This window comes from Condylura cristata, unplaced genomic scaffold (assembly GCF_000260355.1).
Source record: "Condylura cristata isolate star-nosed mole 26May11 unplaced genomic scaffold, ConCri1.0 scaffold00022, whole genome shotgun sequence".
In the NCBI taxonomy this organism is placed as follows: domain Eukaryota; kingdom Metazoa; phylum Chordata; class Mammalia; order Eulipotyphla; family Talpidae; genus Condylura; species Condylura cristata.
The window spans coordinates 6421149-6438040 of record NW_004567123.1 but is presented as its reverse complement, the minus strand read 5'-3'; the positions used below and the strand labels follow the sequence as shown (position 1 = coordinate 6438040).

At 42.8% G+C, this 16892-nt stretch overlaps 1 protein-coding gene across 7 annotated transcripts in view; it reads right to left on the bottom strand.

The window, feature by feature from the left end:
• Positions 1 to 15991, bottom strand: part of RRBP1 (ribosome binding protein 1) — a 66967-nt gene extending 50976 nt beyond the window's left edge. For 6 of the 7 annotated variants that reach the window (XM_012728244.1, XM_012728247.1, XM_012728248.1 and 3 more), the window contains exon 1: positions 15711 to 15990. The gene's annotated coding sequence lies outside the window, so the exon portion shown is untranslated. Of the gene's footprint in view, positions 1 to 15710 lie in introns of all 7 variants that reach the window. The other variant, XM_012728250.1, reaches the window with a different exon arrangement.
• Between the last annotated feature and the right edge of the window lie 901 nt (positions 15992 to 16892).

Genomic DNA, 16892 nt, shown 5'->3' with positions numbered 1-16892 from the left:
TATTGTGAAACAGAGATGTCAATATTAGTACATGGAAAGTATGGTATTTTTTGTGTCATTAAAAAATTTAGAAAGGTTTTCCAAAGCCATCAAAACTAACTTTGAGGCTCACATTAGGTTGGTCTGACAACTGGAATACCAAGAATTTAGATTATATATTGGGTAAAATTTTCTAGGCTATGATCAACTTTTATAAACACACACTTGTACACTATGGGATGGTCATATCTGTATCCTCAGTTCAAGTTTAATAACCTGAACACCAGTATTTCACCGTCTGTCTCAATCTAAGAGTTAATGAGACATTTTAATATTGACCACTGTGATCATGAGATTATTGATTTTTCCTGGGGATTTGTGAATTTATGCTTTTATTTGGAGGCCATTATATTTGGTTCTGATCTTATGTTCTTAAAATCAGTATGATATCTTCTATTTTTTCTCTCTATTGTAATTTTTTATCTCTAATAACAATTTTTCACCATTAAAGTCTAGTATGTCTGATTGTTTTAAAAGCTATACCAATTTTTGGGGTGTTCATATTGGCTTAGAGTCTTTTTCTATTCTCTGCTTCCTATGTTCATGTTTTAAGTGGAGTTCTTAAAAATAGCATATAGCTGGATTTTACTTTAAGACCAGAATAGCAATTTATTTTATTAGCCAGTAGGTTTTTATCAATATCTACTGCAATTTCCTATGTAATTGGACTCATCTATACCTTTATTTTGTGATTCTTATTTACATTTTCTTTGATCATGCTTTTTTTGCATTTTTTGTATTATTTAAGTTTATCTCTCTTTCCTCTAATGTTCAGAATTTATATATTCTATGTCCATTCTATTTCCTTTTAATAAGCATTCTTTTAAAAATTCTATTTTTCATTACCCTTACGTTTGCTTTATATACATTCTTGGCCTAATTCTGCCAAGGCCACCTTCCTAAAAGAAGCACAGAAGTCTGAGTATGGTGACCTTCCATTTATAAGAGCCCCCTTTCCACGTTCGTGCACTCCTTCTCTACCATATTCACCTGAACTACTATTTTTGTTCCAGATAGCTGATATTTACCAATATGGTTTGCTCATTACTGATTTTTGTATCTTACTTCCTTCTTCAAGGTCTTCCAAAAGTACCTTTTTGACTAGTTCATTCAGAAATGATCTTTTCTTAATAAACGTTCCATTACAGTCCTGAACAAATTTATTTTGCCCTCATTCTTTTCATAAATAGATTAACTGAATAAAGAATCCTATTGGGCAGTTATTTTGAAGAAATGTTTGGCTTCTTTTTGTTGGAGGGAAGGGATCAGGGTGAAAGGGAAATTACTAGTGAGAAACATGCTGTCAATCAAGTTGTCGCTAATAAAACCTTTTCTGAAACTCTCATTACTTTTAAGATCCGTCTTTGGAGTTTTAAGGATTAAACAACAAAAAATTTTTAGGTTTGTATTTATTTTTATTTACTTTAGTCAAGTTCATTGTACCTCCTGACTTTGAGGAGTCAAGCCTGTATTCAATTCTGGAAAACCCATGGAGACTTAGTTGTTTGTAAATTTTCTTGCTTCAGTTCTTTGCAGTGGATCTCCTATTTGGACCTCATTTGCTTTGTATTACCATTTGGGAAAAGTCCCTCAACACACAATCCAATTTCAACTGTTGTCTCTTCAACTAACTCTACCCACTGCTATAACCAGTCCCTTTAGTTATTCTTTTCAATATTTTTTAAGTTGCCCAGATACCCAGATATTTTTTTCCTGGTATCATTTTCTTGCCACTACTTTTTTTTTTTTATTACCTACTTTTACTCCTTTAACAGTGATTTTGTATCTTATCTTTGGTGGGGCTGTATCCGTGCTAATCCTGTTTGGGCTGAGTTGAACTGTTTTTGCTTCAACCAACCCTCAGAGAAAGGACTAATTTTCACATAAGGGGCAGGCCTCCTGTTAAAAATTCTCAGACTCTGCCTTTTCTGTCTTAGGACAAAATAGATGAGTGATCCCTTGCCATAAGTCTGTTCTTTCACTGAGCATGGTAAAGCCCTTGCAGCTTCAAGGGGAAGGTCAATTCTCACTCCTCACCTCAGACAAACCTGTTCCCACATGGACATTAAAGTCAAAAACACAAAGACAATGGTTGACAACACCCCACCTTCACCAGGGTCAGCTCACTCCTTTCCAGTAACTCCCCTCACCCTATGCCTATGATCTCTGGCAATCTCTTTTATTATTTTATAAGTTCATCTTTAAAAAAAATACTTAATCTAGTAATTTTTTATAATAGTATTTTTAAATATTCAGAAAAAAAGAGCTTCCAGATCAACTCATCTAAAATTTTAAATATAATCTAACTTTATGTACTCAGAAAAACTAAGAGAAAATGTGGTAACTAAAAGATGTACTCTGATATAATTTACTTCATGTTTTAAGAAGATGGAGTAAACTGACTCCCTCTTTTGGAGAAACAATGCAACTCACGTTAATTAAAGATTGAAACACGTTAATAACAGATTGAAATGTATATAGTCTGCTTATTCATCACTCATTGCAGATTTAATTTCTATGCCTGGGTAGGGGAAGGTCATGTTTTTGTTTTTCTCCAACTAATAGCTTTTGGAAAAGCAGATAATTAAATAGACCTAAATCTTGAGAGCTTACAAGAAGCCTACAGGCTTCACATTAATAAAGACAACATGCCTACAAGTGAGGAATCCAGAATCCTGACTTCTCAAAATGGTCACAATAGTGAAGACATTGAAGCCCATGACAACTCTCACTGCATTAAGACACTAAGCTGCAGAAAGCAGGGATCAGTCTCTTGGGCACTGTAGCCAATGAAACCTTAGTACATCAACACTCATGAGTGTTTGCAGAAAGAAGGCTCTGGAACATACCTCATCAGGAGAGGAATCACTCACTGATATGGTTGTAAGGATGACATCTTAACAGAAAAACAAGTAATTCTAGTAAAGAAAAATAATATATTCACTGTTGAGGTCTTACATGTTTTCAGAGTTACTTCTGGTTCTTCACAGTTTGTACACTATTGCTAATGTTAAGTTTTACTTCCTATTTGTTATAGACTTCTGTAGGGTGATTCGTCTTCCCCCCACCACCCCAAATCTGTATCAGCTGGTAGCTATATATTTTTTTAAAAAGCATTTTACACATATAAGCATATTGCCTATACTAACAGTTCTGACCCTTGCTTCCCAACCTTCCTACCTCTGCTTCACTTTTCTTGAATTTTCATACTGTGTTAGAGAAGATATCATGTTTTTGCTGATCTCAAAGAGAAGATAAGAGTCTTTTGCTTTTTAGCTGTTTTCTCTTCATGAGTCAGTGTTCATAAGTTACATTTTTCCTAGATATTGTCAGAACTTGCAAAATTATCACCATGTTGATATATAAAAAGGAAATCTTCTATGTATGATGTGCAGTATAGCCCCCTCCTCTGGATCTTTCAGGTATTTTTAATAAACACCAATGATATAGACATGCTTTGATCTTTACTTTACACAAGTTGTTAATACTATTTATCATTTTAATATTTACCACATCGGTAGTGAAGCTGCATTTTACAGCCTTGACAATGGTTATATGTGCCTTTCTTTTATTCAGTTTTGCTAGATATTTGTTAACATCTTCTGCAACATTGACGTTTGGGCTTTGCTGAACTTCTTTACTGTTTACTCTGTTTCATTAATTCCTTCTCGTTGTTACTTCTGTCTGGTTTAAATTTATTTTTCCCTCTATAACTTCTGAAGACAGATTTACTTTTTAATAGAATTATGTTCAAACTACCTGCTCTATGTAATATCAATCTTGTAATACTTGTTGAAATATAGGTTAAGGACCAAGATATGGCCAATCTCTGAAAATTTTGAAATCAAATATGTATTAGTTTGCTGAGGTGTTTTATTTACAAACATAGACTACCTTCTTAATTTTAATCAAGTTCTAATCTTCACTGATTTTTGTCTACTTAGCTGTCAATCACTGAGAGCTGTCAATTCTCTAATATGATTATCAATTCCACCATTTCTTACAATTCTTAATTTTTATTTTCTATATTTTTTAATTATGTTACTGAGATGTAGCCAAAGTTCAAATTGTCATATCTTTAGGCGAATTTAGCCTTCACCATTATAGTGTGATCTTTTCTCTATTTTTTTTTTTTTGGCTAGTCTATTTTATATAATATAATGCAACACCAGCTTTTAACACTATTTTTATAGTTTATCCTTTTACTTTTACTCTGTCTCTTGTATGCAACACAGATTTGATTTTTAAATTCTAGTATGGCATCTCTATGTTTTAACTGGAGTATTTGGCTAATATATGTAATATGGGGATTAAAACTGAGCTGAAAAAAATACACAAAATTAAGAATAATAAAAAAAAACTATGTTTATGGTGTAAAAAAGTTATATGTAATATGAATGCCAATATCTGAGCTTAAATCTGTAATCTTATTTTGTGTTATTTCTGTCCTGTTTGGGGGTTCTTTTACTTTCCCTTCTTACTACTTTTTGGACTTTTTGAAATTATTCAACCCCTACCCCAGCCCTACTATTACCGACTATGTTGTTTCTATTCTTTAGTAAGAACCTTTGAAAAATAACAAGCAGAGTTCCCAATGGTCAAAGTTACAAAACTTGACTCCTCTCCACTAACACCATAACCCCTCTAACTTAGATGTGGTTGTCTTCATGGATATAATCCTATCCATCTTCCAGCTCCTTCCTCATTGACAAACATTATCATTATTCTTTTACATTTGTTTACAGTTGCCCAGTATCTACTGTCTTTCTTCACTGCTTGTATATCTCACTATTTCCATTTGCTATTACTTTCCTTCCAAGAATATCCCTGAGAATTCACTCTAGTAAGCATTTGCTACTAATTATCTTGGGTTTTATTTGTACTAAACTTTATCTTCATTTCTCCTACTCAATTTTTTTTCTCTTTCTTGCCAAATCACTAGTTTTGACAAGTGGAGATTTTGTTTACTTTGTTTCTGGGTGGGTATCTCATGCCTTCTGTAAAACTCAGCCTTTATCATACACTGGCTCTGTTCCTGATCTCTTCCCCTTCCTGGATCCCCTATTAGACACGCCTCAGTCTATCATCCCTGGTTCTTAACTGGTCTTAGAAATTATTGTGTGGTTCTCTAAGGTATAATCTGTATAATTTCTTCTATCTTCCAGTTTATTGAGTCTCTTGAGCTATATTTTATCTGTTAGATTTTTAAATACGATTAGTGAGAAATTCTATCTGATTGCTTTTACAAATCTGCTAGGTCATCAGAGTTTCCTATTTCTTGTGCATCTTTTGAGTCTTGCCTATTACCTGAGGTATAGTGAAAGTATTGTTTAAAACCTATGTTAACACTTTATTATCCCTGTCTTCCACAGATGTTTCACTGGGCTAGGATAAAGACTCAGTCCTTTAAAGATCTGCTTGCTTGAGAACTGGCCCAGAGTGATATCTACCCAGGTTGTCTTTAAAGAATTCTTGAATCAGTGCGATGTTTTCTACACTTAGACAGTGGGGAACATGAGGGCCAGCTCAGAAGAGGAATGGGTTCCTTCTGACTCACACTGACCCTGATGGTGTAACGGCCCTGAAGCTCCAAGGGTCTTCTCTTCTCTCACACTGTCCACTGTGCTCTCTGCCAAGCTTGCCCAAAGACACCATCAAAACTCAGTTTGTCAAAAGCTCTCAGGACGTACTCACATTCAGTTTTCCTTCTGTAATAGGTACAGGTTTCATGGACTCAGCCCCCACTCCAGATACTGGAACTCCTAATCCCATCAATAACAAAGAGAAGCACGCTGGACGTGAGGGCGGAGCTGAGCAGCCAGATTGGGATAAAACCGGGCATGTGGGCTCTGGGGGTCTCTTGGCCTGGTGGTTCACGGCTGATTGTTTTGGCTCTCATTGGTTTTCAGCGTGCTGGTGGAGTCCAAGTCAGCAGAACTGGTAGGACATTCTAGCTTAACTTGTATTTCTCTCCCTCTTTCCCTGGGTTATTCCTTTACCTTTCTCCTTATAAATAAATCCATTATTGAACCTTTTTGAGTGTGTCCATAATACGATTGAATCGTAAGTGCGCGGGTGAAGACCCACAGACAAGCAACCCAATTCACATTGGGGTGCCCTGTAACACTTCCACTGAGATTTCAGACTCTCCCTCTCTTCTTCAATATCATCTAAGCCATCCAGTGCTTTTCTGAAGCAGTTTTCCTTTTGTGTATACTTTTCCCATCCTATGTGTCAGAAGGCAGGTCCAGACCATTCAGTCCAACTTCATCACCAGAAACACAGTGGCCCCTTTCTTCTTTAAGCTACTAACATTTGGCACTGTGGTCATATCTAGCAAAAGCAAATTCTGGCCAACCAAGCACTTAAAAGAAAAAGATCATTCCTGCTACAAGAGAGAAGGGCTGTCTGTGCTATGTGCAAGAGATACTTCCAAATCGCATCCATCAATCCCTGGAGCCCATCAATCCTGTACCACCATCCCTGGACTCTGCACAAGGATTCCAGAAAGACGGATTTCAGATTAGAAATGTGGGGATCAGTACTGAATGATATCTGGTACCCAAATGCTGGTCCCCTTGTTTTTAAAACATCCATTTAATACACTAATACTCATTATATTAACCTGATAATCTTGGCCTCTAGCTCTGAGTTCTGCTGAACTCTTCCCTTCATTTAACCATGACCAGAGGAGCTGTCTTTTCACTTGGATTTGTGTTTAAGAGACAGTTCATTGGCAATAAAATCTGACCCTCTTTCACAAGTCCTCTGCAAAGGCCCATCTTTGATTAATGAACTCCACAGCCAAACATTCTCACCTCTATTCGACATAAGTGAATTATTTTTTATTCATAGCAATAGTAACACAAACTTATTTTGGTTCCTTTTTTAAAGTCAACCATGGAATAATCTAATCCATGCTCACATACACTGTTAGCAGGAGTATAAAATTAACACCAGCCCTTTGGGAAAAAGACTGGCACTTTCTCCTAAAGCTGAGCCTGTCTCCTTGTGGCCCTGTAATCCCTCTAGAGATTAACCCAATGGAAATGTGGACAAGTAATCACTGACGTCAGGAACAAGGCTTTATGATTTATAATTTGTATCATATTATTGAAAAAAAAATTAGAAACTATCCCTGAACCCATTCCTAGTAAAATGAATGAACTATGCTGGAATACTATGCAACAATGAGAATGAATTAGCCTGACAGTGCAGAACCATGCACACAACACTGAATGAAAACCCAAGGTGCATATGCCATATTATGCCATTTACATTAAGTTCGAGGTGTATGCTAGAAATCAGGAGATGAGCTACCCTCGGGAACACACAGCCACCGGAGGGGGCAGACACACAAGGAGTAAGAGTGGTTGTGGTATTCTGTTTCTTGAGCTGTTGGTTAAACAGGGTGTTTAGTTTGTGGAAGTATATAGATTTGTATATATAGATTTGACAATACATTTTCATATATGTGTGCACTTTTAGAAAAGGCTTTTAAAAATATTTACAAGCCAACTTTGATAGAACCAAATTTCACATGGATTTTCAAGGAGAAGCATCTTTCATACCTGCAGAATCTGTCGTAACACTTAGCTGCCTCTTCTCAGCTCTCTAACACACACGGTACTGCTCCCACCAAGGAAAAGGGCTGGTTGAAACAAGGGTGAAGGTGGGCTGTCATCTCCTGCTTTACCCACTCCACCGATACTCACTGTCTGGGACCATGCCCATGTACTGTCCTCACTGTCTTTCACGTCAAAATGTGGATAACAGGCTGGGAGCTTCCAACTTAAGAGGGAAGTGATAAAACAGACAAGAGTAGACTTGAGAGTTGAGGCTAAATTTGACCTTAGAAATGTCCCTGGATTTATCACTAAGACATTTCGTGAAGTGTCAAGATCCATTTATTCTTCACTGACTCCTTTAATCACTGTGATTACAGTGAAAATCTGAAAAGTATATTTCTTTCTTATAAATACAAATATCTACAACTTACTAAGAAATGAAAATTATTCATTTTCATAAAGTCATGTCAAATTCCTATTCAGGAATCTTTACTGAAAAGAAAATAGCTTTTAAGACAGGTGAGTTGTACACTTTAGCCAAAATCTAGATTTAGGGCTAGAACCCTAACCCCACTTTAAAATGGGGAACCTCTCAGTTTCACATCAGAAAAGGCTGGGAATCTAGGATCTATTTGTCATTTCTTTGCCTAAAAGTGTAAGTCAGAAGAGAGGACTAGCAACAAAGGATAGGGCTAGACCTGAAGGGATCCCAACCAACTACTGCCTTGCCCATTTTCCTCCACTTCCCCTGGCTTCTGTGCATGAACTCTCCAGAGCAGAAAGAAAAACTGCATGGGGAGCCAGGTTAATCTTATCAACTCTTCTTCTTCCAAGTCTGACCAAGTTAACTATAAGAGAGAATGGAATGCCAACTACAAGTAAAGAATGTTCCCTCCTACCACTAAGAAACATTCTCGCTCACTAAATGCAAAATCCATCTCTTTTCAGAGTAAGCCACTCATTGTTCACACCAAAAATAACGTTTTGTTTCATAGTAAGTGTGTCACCACTGAGATGCAATTACTCTCCAAGTCCTACCTAACACTCATAAACTATACAAGGAAATAAAGGATGCTTGTTGCCAATTCTCCTCCCAGAACCAAGGGATTGCCAGGGAAGGACTCCATCGCAAGCTAGGGTCCTGGAGAAACAGGTAGCACCGAAATAAATAAATAAATACACCTAGCCTGGAGGCTTAGGGCTTCCAGGCCAGAGCAAACACCCAAATACCTTCCCCTAAGGTAACTTCAAATCCCAGCCTCTGCTGGCAGAACAGGGATGGTTTGTGATGGTAGTGCTTCTCCATGACTGTAATTGTCAATTTCCCAATTGGAGTCAGATTGGAGGGAATCCAAAAGTCGCTTGGCTTTGAAATATGCTTTTTTGTGTGTTTTTATTGTACACTCTAGGAATCCAGACTATTTTGAGCTGAATAATAAACTCAGAGAACATGAACACTAGCAAAATCATCTCTCTGTTAGCTCAGCAAGGATGGACATCACCTGTATGTCCAGTAACTGTTTCAGGTACTAGGGAGACTTCAGGGAAACAAAACAGACACATTTCATACTGACAGAGCATGTGCTCTAGTAGAAATAACAAAATAAGTCACCTGTGTGGCCTTTCAGGTAGTGATAATGAAGAGAAAACAATGCAAAGAAATGGGAAAGAGAATGGGAATAGGGCTAAGAGGTTACCATCCAAATTTAAATAGGGTGGCCAGGGAGGTGACATGTCACAGACTTCAAGAAGGTAAGAGAGAAAGCTATGTGGCCATCTCGGACAAAGTTTCCCACAGAGAACAGCAGGGCATGCAAAGGCCCTGAGGCAGAAGCATGCCTGAGAAACAGAGAAGAGACCAGTGTGAGTGGTGCAAGGTTACAGGGATGTAGTAGGAGCGAAGCCAGTATGAATGCAGGGTCGTAGGCCACTGTCAGTGAAAATTTTGGCCAAGGAGGGTCTTGAACAGGAGTCACATGATCTCTGGGAATAGACTGGAAAGCAGAAGCTAAGGGAAAAGGCTGAGACACCACTTTGGAGCTAGTGAAATAACACGTGAGAGATGAGAGGGATTTGGACCAGGTAGATGCTAAGTGTCAGTGGAAGAGGTAAGATTGTTGAATTATGACTATTTTGAAGACCCAACATGATTTTCAGATGTATGAGAGAACAAAAAGTTAAGGTTAAACTAAGATTTGTGGCCAGTAAGATGAAGCCATCGGGCTTAGTTTCATTTTACAAAAGGAGGAAACTGAAGCCCAGGAAGGAACAAAGTCAAGGTCACACCACTTATTTCAAGGATTAGAAACCTCAACCTGGGCTTTTCCCACCACCCAAACTGCAGCTCAGTGGGAGACATTGGTGAGCATTCAGTTCATACTCTGATGACTTCCAGCAACAGCCATTAGAAGCTGTAGGAACTTCTCTGAGGCCCCAGTGCACAACCACGTCATGAAAACTGGGGTAGAACCTAGTGAACAAGAACACAGGTCTTGCCCAGAAAGGGAGACCACAGTCCATAGTTTTGTGACCTGGTATGTCCCCAAGTCCCCATTTTTTTTTTCCAAGAAAGAACTCCCAAGTCTAGAACATTAATGGAAAAAACATGTTTATAAAAGGCAGCTGATTTGTTTAGTACCATGGGGCTGGCCAAAGAAATCTTGTATGCAGGTCAAATTCAATCCACGCAAGAAGGCAGTCTGAAAACAGACCTCATTTGCTCACACCTCAACTAGGGTTAGAATCTGAAATTAAAGGTTTTGGTTTAACATGGTCTTTTATTCCAACTTTTGAGCCAATTAATATTATCATTATAATTAGTTGGTAACTTTCTTAGAGGATCTCCTCTCTTATCAACAGGCCAGTAAGTAACTGATCAGTCAAGGTTCTTTGGTCTTATGTTATTTTACAAAAAGTACTAAGATTGTAACAGGGTGGTCCCTAGGAAAAGGGGAGGTTCTAGGTTTCCTGCCCCTCCCAAGAGAGGGTGGGGCTGAGCAGAGAGGTGAAGAAGCTGAAGGGAGACTTGAGGAGGAAGCAGGATGGAGAGCAGGAGGACCTGAAAGGGCGTGAGTGGAGCCATGTGAAGAAAATGTTCGCACTTTTGGCCCTGGACTGGGTGAAACAGAAATGGGTGAGAGCCCTGCGGGGAGGCTGACTATGGCAGCTTTATCTTGAGTTTGATTTTGCTCTTTTCCTCCCAGACTTGTCTACCTATTTCTTACTTTTCTATAGGACCCTGCCAGATAGTGATTTTAGACTTATGGAAGACTTTCAGGCCTTACTTTGGGCCAATGTTGTTTTGGTGGACTTTTACTCATGAGGGTGTAACAGGTACAGGTTTCATGGACGCCACCCCCACTCCAGATACTGGAACTACAAATCCCATCAATAACAAAGAGAAGCACGCTAGGACGTGAGGGCGGAGCTGAGCAGCCAGGTTAGGATAAAACTGAACAAGTGGGCTCTGGAGGTCTCTTGGCCTGATGGTTCGCGGCTGATTGTTTTGGCCCTTGATCAGTGTGCCGGTGGAGTCCAAGTCAGCAGAACTGGTAGGGCTTTCTAGCTTAACTTATGTATTTCTCTCCCTCTTTCCCTGGGTTATTCCTTTACCTTTCTCCTTATAAATAAATCCATTATTTAACCTTTTTAAGTGTATCCATAATATGATTGAATCATAAGCGTACAGGTGAGGACCCACAGACAGGCAACCCAATTCACACTGGGGTGCCCTGTAACAAGGGGATGGGTAATTTTGGGTACTTCATTTGGAAACTAGATTCTTTATCTTTTCAATATTGCAAAGTAATTCTATTATATGATATATAATATAATACAGTTTCTTTCCATTAAAGATCTTATCTGTTTTGTCTTAATGCAGTGGATGACAGAACTTATTTAGAACAGGCAGGTTTGGGGGTGCTGGGATGCCCCTCTCCTGTCCTATAACAAGATCAGCCGAATTGTGCAGGCAAGAATGTAAAAATTCTTCCCCAATACTATCCAGTGATCGTTTCAAAGATCCTTACAAAGCTATGCTAAGACAAAAGTTTTGAAAATGGTCACTGACCCAGTAACAAGTTATGTTAGTCAGTAAGAAAATGCCACTGTTTGAATGTAAGATTGGGGCCCAGCAGTTGTTCCAGTCTTGCAAAAAATAACCAAGTTTAGAAATTACAAAACATTCTTTATAAATTAAAGTTGCTTCCCATGGCAAGGCAGGTAGGAGATACATGTCATTCATGGCACGTAAAGGAAACAATGTGCCTGGCTTTTAGACAGAAGAATACAGTAGTCTGTTTTAGGAGACTCATCAGAATTTGTCTGCCTAAGAAAATAACCTGAGAGCAAGACCTGAGTTAATTTTCTGTAATGCTATGTGGCCCTTCTTGCTCAGCTTCTCTCTCTTAGAATTAAATATTTACCTTTTCTACAAGCCATAAGCTTTCTGCTAATACCTATTTTCTGTGTTTGGTACATTCAACCCTTGTGGTGCTGTCATGATTAGGTAAAAATCTCTCCAAGGTGATTTTTGTGCACCCCACCTTATCTTGATATGCAATTTATAACCTATACAAAGAGTCAGGGAAAAAGGCCTTCCCAAGGTGAAATTTTACTAGCTTGAATAAATCCATGATCTACCACGGGTTTAAATGTTTTTGATTTACAGAAGGGCAATTAATGTCATGTGATTCAAAATAATATTTCTAAACAATCAAGAGACACAGACTTGAATGTTTATACAGAATACTAGCAATGCAAGACCAGCTTAGTCTGAGAGAACTTTCTGAGATCATGTAAATGACCAAAATCCACACTGACCAACATGACTACTGAGTACTTAAAATGTGGGACTGGCCGCTGCTCCCCTTAGCAGTGTACTCCCCTCAGCAGTGATCTGCCTATTCTGCTCCCACTCTGTCTCGGGTGAAGCCTCTTACCGCTCCTGCACCTCTGGCCTGTACCCCAGTTCTGTATACACAAATAAATAAACCTTTCAAAAAAAAATGTGGGGCTGGTATGACCAGGAGACTGAATTTTAAGTTTTCCTTAATTGCTCTATGTGGTTAAATGTAGGACAACACAGAGCTAGGTCTCATGTTTGTATCTTTTGTGTTTGAAAGCACAGGAGACACAGTAATAAAAAGTACCTTCTTGTGCTGCCACCTTTCCAACTAACTCACACCTTCCTTCCACTGAAACTCATGTAGTTACTACCCCAAGGAGCATGAATTGTGGAATTATATAACACTGTGGGTGACCATTCAGAAGACCAGCAGCAGCCCAGAGTTGGGAAGTGGCCTGATAAATACTGGACCTGTTGGCCTCCATGTTTTCATCCACGAAATGGAAACGACCATATGGACTCTTATAAAGTGGGACAGCTGCAAGGTCTACAACAAACATTAACTTATGGAATCTGATTCTAAGTAATAAACCTTAAAATCAAATTAGATTCAGTTTCATTTGTCCAGCAAGATAACTGAATAACTAATGAAAATATGTTACCTCATTTAGTGATACCTCATTTAGTTAACATTTATTCTGCCAAGGAACTGGCCTCAAACATTCAAGTTCATAATACAGGCATACATTACACAGTCTCTGCCTTTGTAATTCTGCCCGATCATTACTTTTTTTTCTTCTAAAACAAGATTTCAGCAATGAAAAACCTGGTGTATCAAAAGAACCCTGTGTGTCTGTGTCATTCTCTGTTAAAATCCCAGACTAAAAAAAAAAATCAAGTAAGAGAGTATGGTCCCACCACAAAGGTGTCCCAGCTATACACCAAGCCAATGTTATAATTAAATCATTTGCATACAATCACTTAAATAGAATTTGATGCTGTACAATTATTGCAGCCTGTGGACTTAGTGTTCATTTCCTCAAAGAGCATACATAATTGCTCAAATGTGACTCAGTGATTCCAGATTTATTTAAAACTCTCCCTTCACTAAATTGCAAGACTACCTTTCCTGTTCCCCTCCCCAATCTTAAGCTACCCTCTTCCCCCAAACAGGCAGCCCAGAAGTCTTGCAAGAGGTTTGCAATACCACAAGCAAAGGCAAAGCCTAACCTACTAGGAAGTTTGCTCCCACTTAAATAGAGGTAAGTGGCATCAACAGGACCTCAGAACCGGAAGCTCCTTCCTGAAAGACAAACAGGTTGGCAGGCCATAGTGGAGCTGACCTTTAGAAAGTTCATAAAGGAATTGAGACTTCAGCACAGTAAGTAGCATGCTACAGAATCACCAAGACTTGTCTGGGGTCCAATGAGCAGGAAGTTAAAACAACTGAGCAGACAGAAAGTGTAAGGCAAGAGGCAGGGATGGAAAAGAATGTATGTTCCCAACTGCACAGGGCTGGTGCATGTAATACATGTGCTGTCCCTCAAAGGAGTACAGGGCAGAAGAACTTGCACTCAAGGGACACTTAGTAAGGGGAGTCCTGAAGAGACCTCTAGCCCAGGATATGAGGCTCTACTGAGTACAATCCCCCTAATTTCGGAAAAAGCCATCGTAAAGCTCTCCATCCTGAAGATTCCAGCACCCTAAGCAAACAGTGACTAGGGAGGCTCCCAAGAGCCTTCAAAGTAAGTTTCATTTCTTAGGTGTAGCCTAGTCTCAGCTGACCTTCGACCTCCAGGAGTTATTGCCAAACTGCCCTGTGTTTGCACAAGGTCCTAGTTTTCCCCCAGTATTTGCCTGGAGGCTGCTGACCCTACAGTGCGTGGGTGATACTATCTCCAGGCTACAGATAAGGAAACCCAGGTTCGGAAAGGTTAAAGGATCAGCACACAGGGTCTATAAGTGCGCTATGGGGTTGGAATTCCAACCTGGGACTTGTGCACACCCTGTCCTCCAGTAGGCAGGAGGGCGCCAAACCCCACCTCCCTCCTATGCCACGCAGGCTCCTAAAAACTCATCCCAACAGTAACAGCTAACACTTGTTGATGACTCCCTACACGTGCTAGGTCTCTACAGCTTTTTCCCTCTTTAGGTGGAAATGACTGGCAGCCCCGTTTTTCAGATAGAGACGCTGACACCCGCAGTGGAAGAGCCTGGCTGAAGTCTCCCTCAATGGAACCGTGATTTCTGAAGCCCACTCCCTCAACCACCATATCACATCGAGCTAAATGTTCGATCTATCACCTGCAAATGGGTCCCTGAAGCTTCCAGGACACCTCCCAGGAAGCACAAAACCTAACTCACCCTCCCCTGACCCAGAGTGCCGTTGGGGATACCGACGGACTGAGGCCAGCACATGCCGGCTGCCAGTGTGCTTGGCCGGCCAGGCCGTCCATTCATTGTGGCGCGGGAAGGGTGGGCCGTGCAGGGTTCGGGGCGCGCGGGTCCCTCGCGCCCGGCGTCCGCGCGGCCGGGTCAGGGAAACGGTGCCCCTAGCCCCGCCGCCAGGGGGAGCAGGGAGCCATGTCCCGCACTCCGGGAAGTTGCTATCGCGGCCGCCCAGGCGGCCGGACCTCGGACGGCCCAAGTCCCCGCTCAGAATCCCAGGGCAGCCCCGATTCTCAGGCCCACGCCGTCGGGGGCCGACCGACCAGCGAAGCGCCTCCAGGCCACAGCCCTCAACCCAGCGCCCTACTAGCGGGCCCCCCATTCAATCCTGCCGCCCTCGCACCCCCTCCAGCCCGGACTCCAGCCGGGCAACGTCATCCGGCCGCTTCCCGAAACTTAACCCCTTCCTCCGCCAGCTGTGCGCCGCCCCGCCCGCCGCCAACTTTCTTCACCCAACTTCGGAGCGCGCGGGCCGGCCCGACGGCCCGCCTGGGAGGAAGGGAGGGAAGGATCGCCACGTCGCGCCGCGGGGGCGCCGCAGGTCCCACAGACGGCGAGGGGCATGGGGTTCACACTGCGGGTGGCGCTTGGCCGACGGCCCAGCACAGGGTTCGGCCAGGCACACGCCCCCCGGGGCCCGACCCGACCCCGAGGGTAGCGGCTGCAGCGACAGCGGGCGGCGCAGCCGGGGGAGGGGCAGCCAAGGAGACGTGTCACTCGCGGCGCGGCCGGCCCTGGCCCAGGCGCCCCGACGGCCCGGTCCGCGCGCCGACGCCGCCACGGCTGCAGGGCCCGGCCAAGTTTCTTACCTGCAGCGGGAGACGCGGGAGGAAAAACGAAAGGGCAGGAGCCGCCGCCGACACCGCAGCCGCCGCCGCCGCCGCCGCCGCCGCGGAACCGGGAGAGAGGAGCTGGCCGAGCCTCCACCGAGAAGCCGCCCCCAAGCAGCTGCAGACGCCGCGACCTCGACGCCACCCGCCCCGTCCACCGTCCGCTCCGGCCGCTCGCTCGCTGCGTGCGCGCGTGTGGAGTCGTGGCACTTTCTGCCTCCGAGCTGGCGAACGGCCCCCTCCGCTGGGATCACCGCCTCCTGCCTTCCCCACCCGGGCCAGCCATTCATCGAGCTGTCTCTCCCCATTGGCCTACGCCCCGCCACTCTGCCGGTCGCTGGCCAGTCAGAGTGCAAGTGGCCGAGCCACAGCGGCGGCCATTGGGCGGAAAGGAGGGTCTCCGCCTCGGCCAATGGGAGAGGGGAGGAGCTGTGGGGACCCGGGGGGCGGGGCCGGAGAGGGGCGGGGCGGCGCGGCGCTCGGACCCCAGCCCAGGGGAAGGGCAGCGACGCGGGAGCTGTCCACGGTGCTGCTGCGGGAGGGACAGAGGGGCCCGTTCCCAAGGGAGGGAGGCGGAAAAGGGGGACTTCTAGGGCTACTCCTGGAGTAATGTGGATTTCGCCTGGGGGCTGGAAGGGGTCGCAGCCTGTTTAGGGAGCTCTGTTCTGCGTAATGGGAGGCTGAGACTTGCCCTCCGCTTAGGGGCTTCTCCGTTTGGGGGTTCACCCCCCATTGGTTCTTGCGGAATCTGTTTAGCTTTTGATGATGGGGGCAAATCACTTTCTGGGGGGTCTGCTTGGGCAATGCAGGTCGGGGCTTGCTCTGGGTTTGGGAGACTGACTTAGGGACTTTTCCTTGCCTGTTTGGAACTCTGGTTTTGCTGTCAGTGATAAGGGCTAGTCACTGGGGGTGCTCTACCTTGATGATGGGCTACCATTTCCTTTAGGGGCTTTGCCTTCACTGTGATTGCCATTGGCGAACTCGTTCTTGCGTCTTGGGAATCTGTGACTTGGCTCTGGTGTGTGTGCCTCTATGAGGGAATCTGAAGCCGTCTGGACCCCCGGGGGGACACAGGGAGGGGCTTGACTAGCTTTGGATTTGTCCTTGGCTATGACTGCATTTGCCTCCGGGGACTGCTGGGCTAGAGTCTGGTGTGTGTGT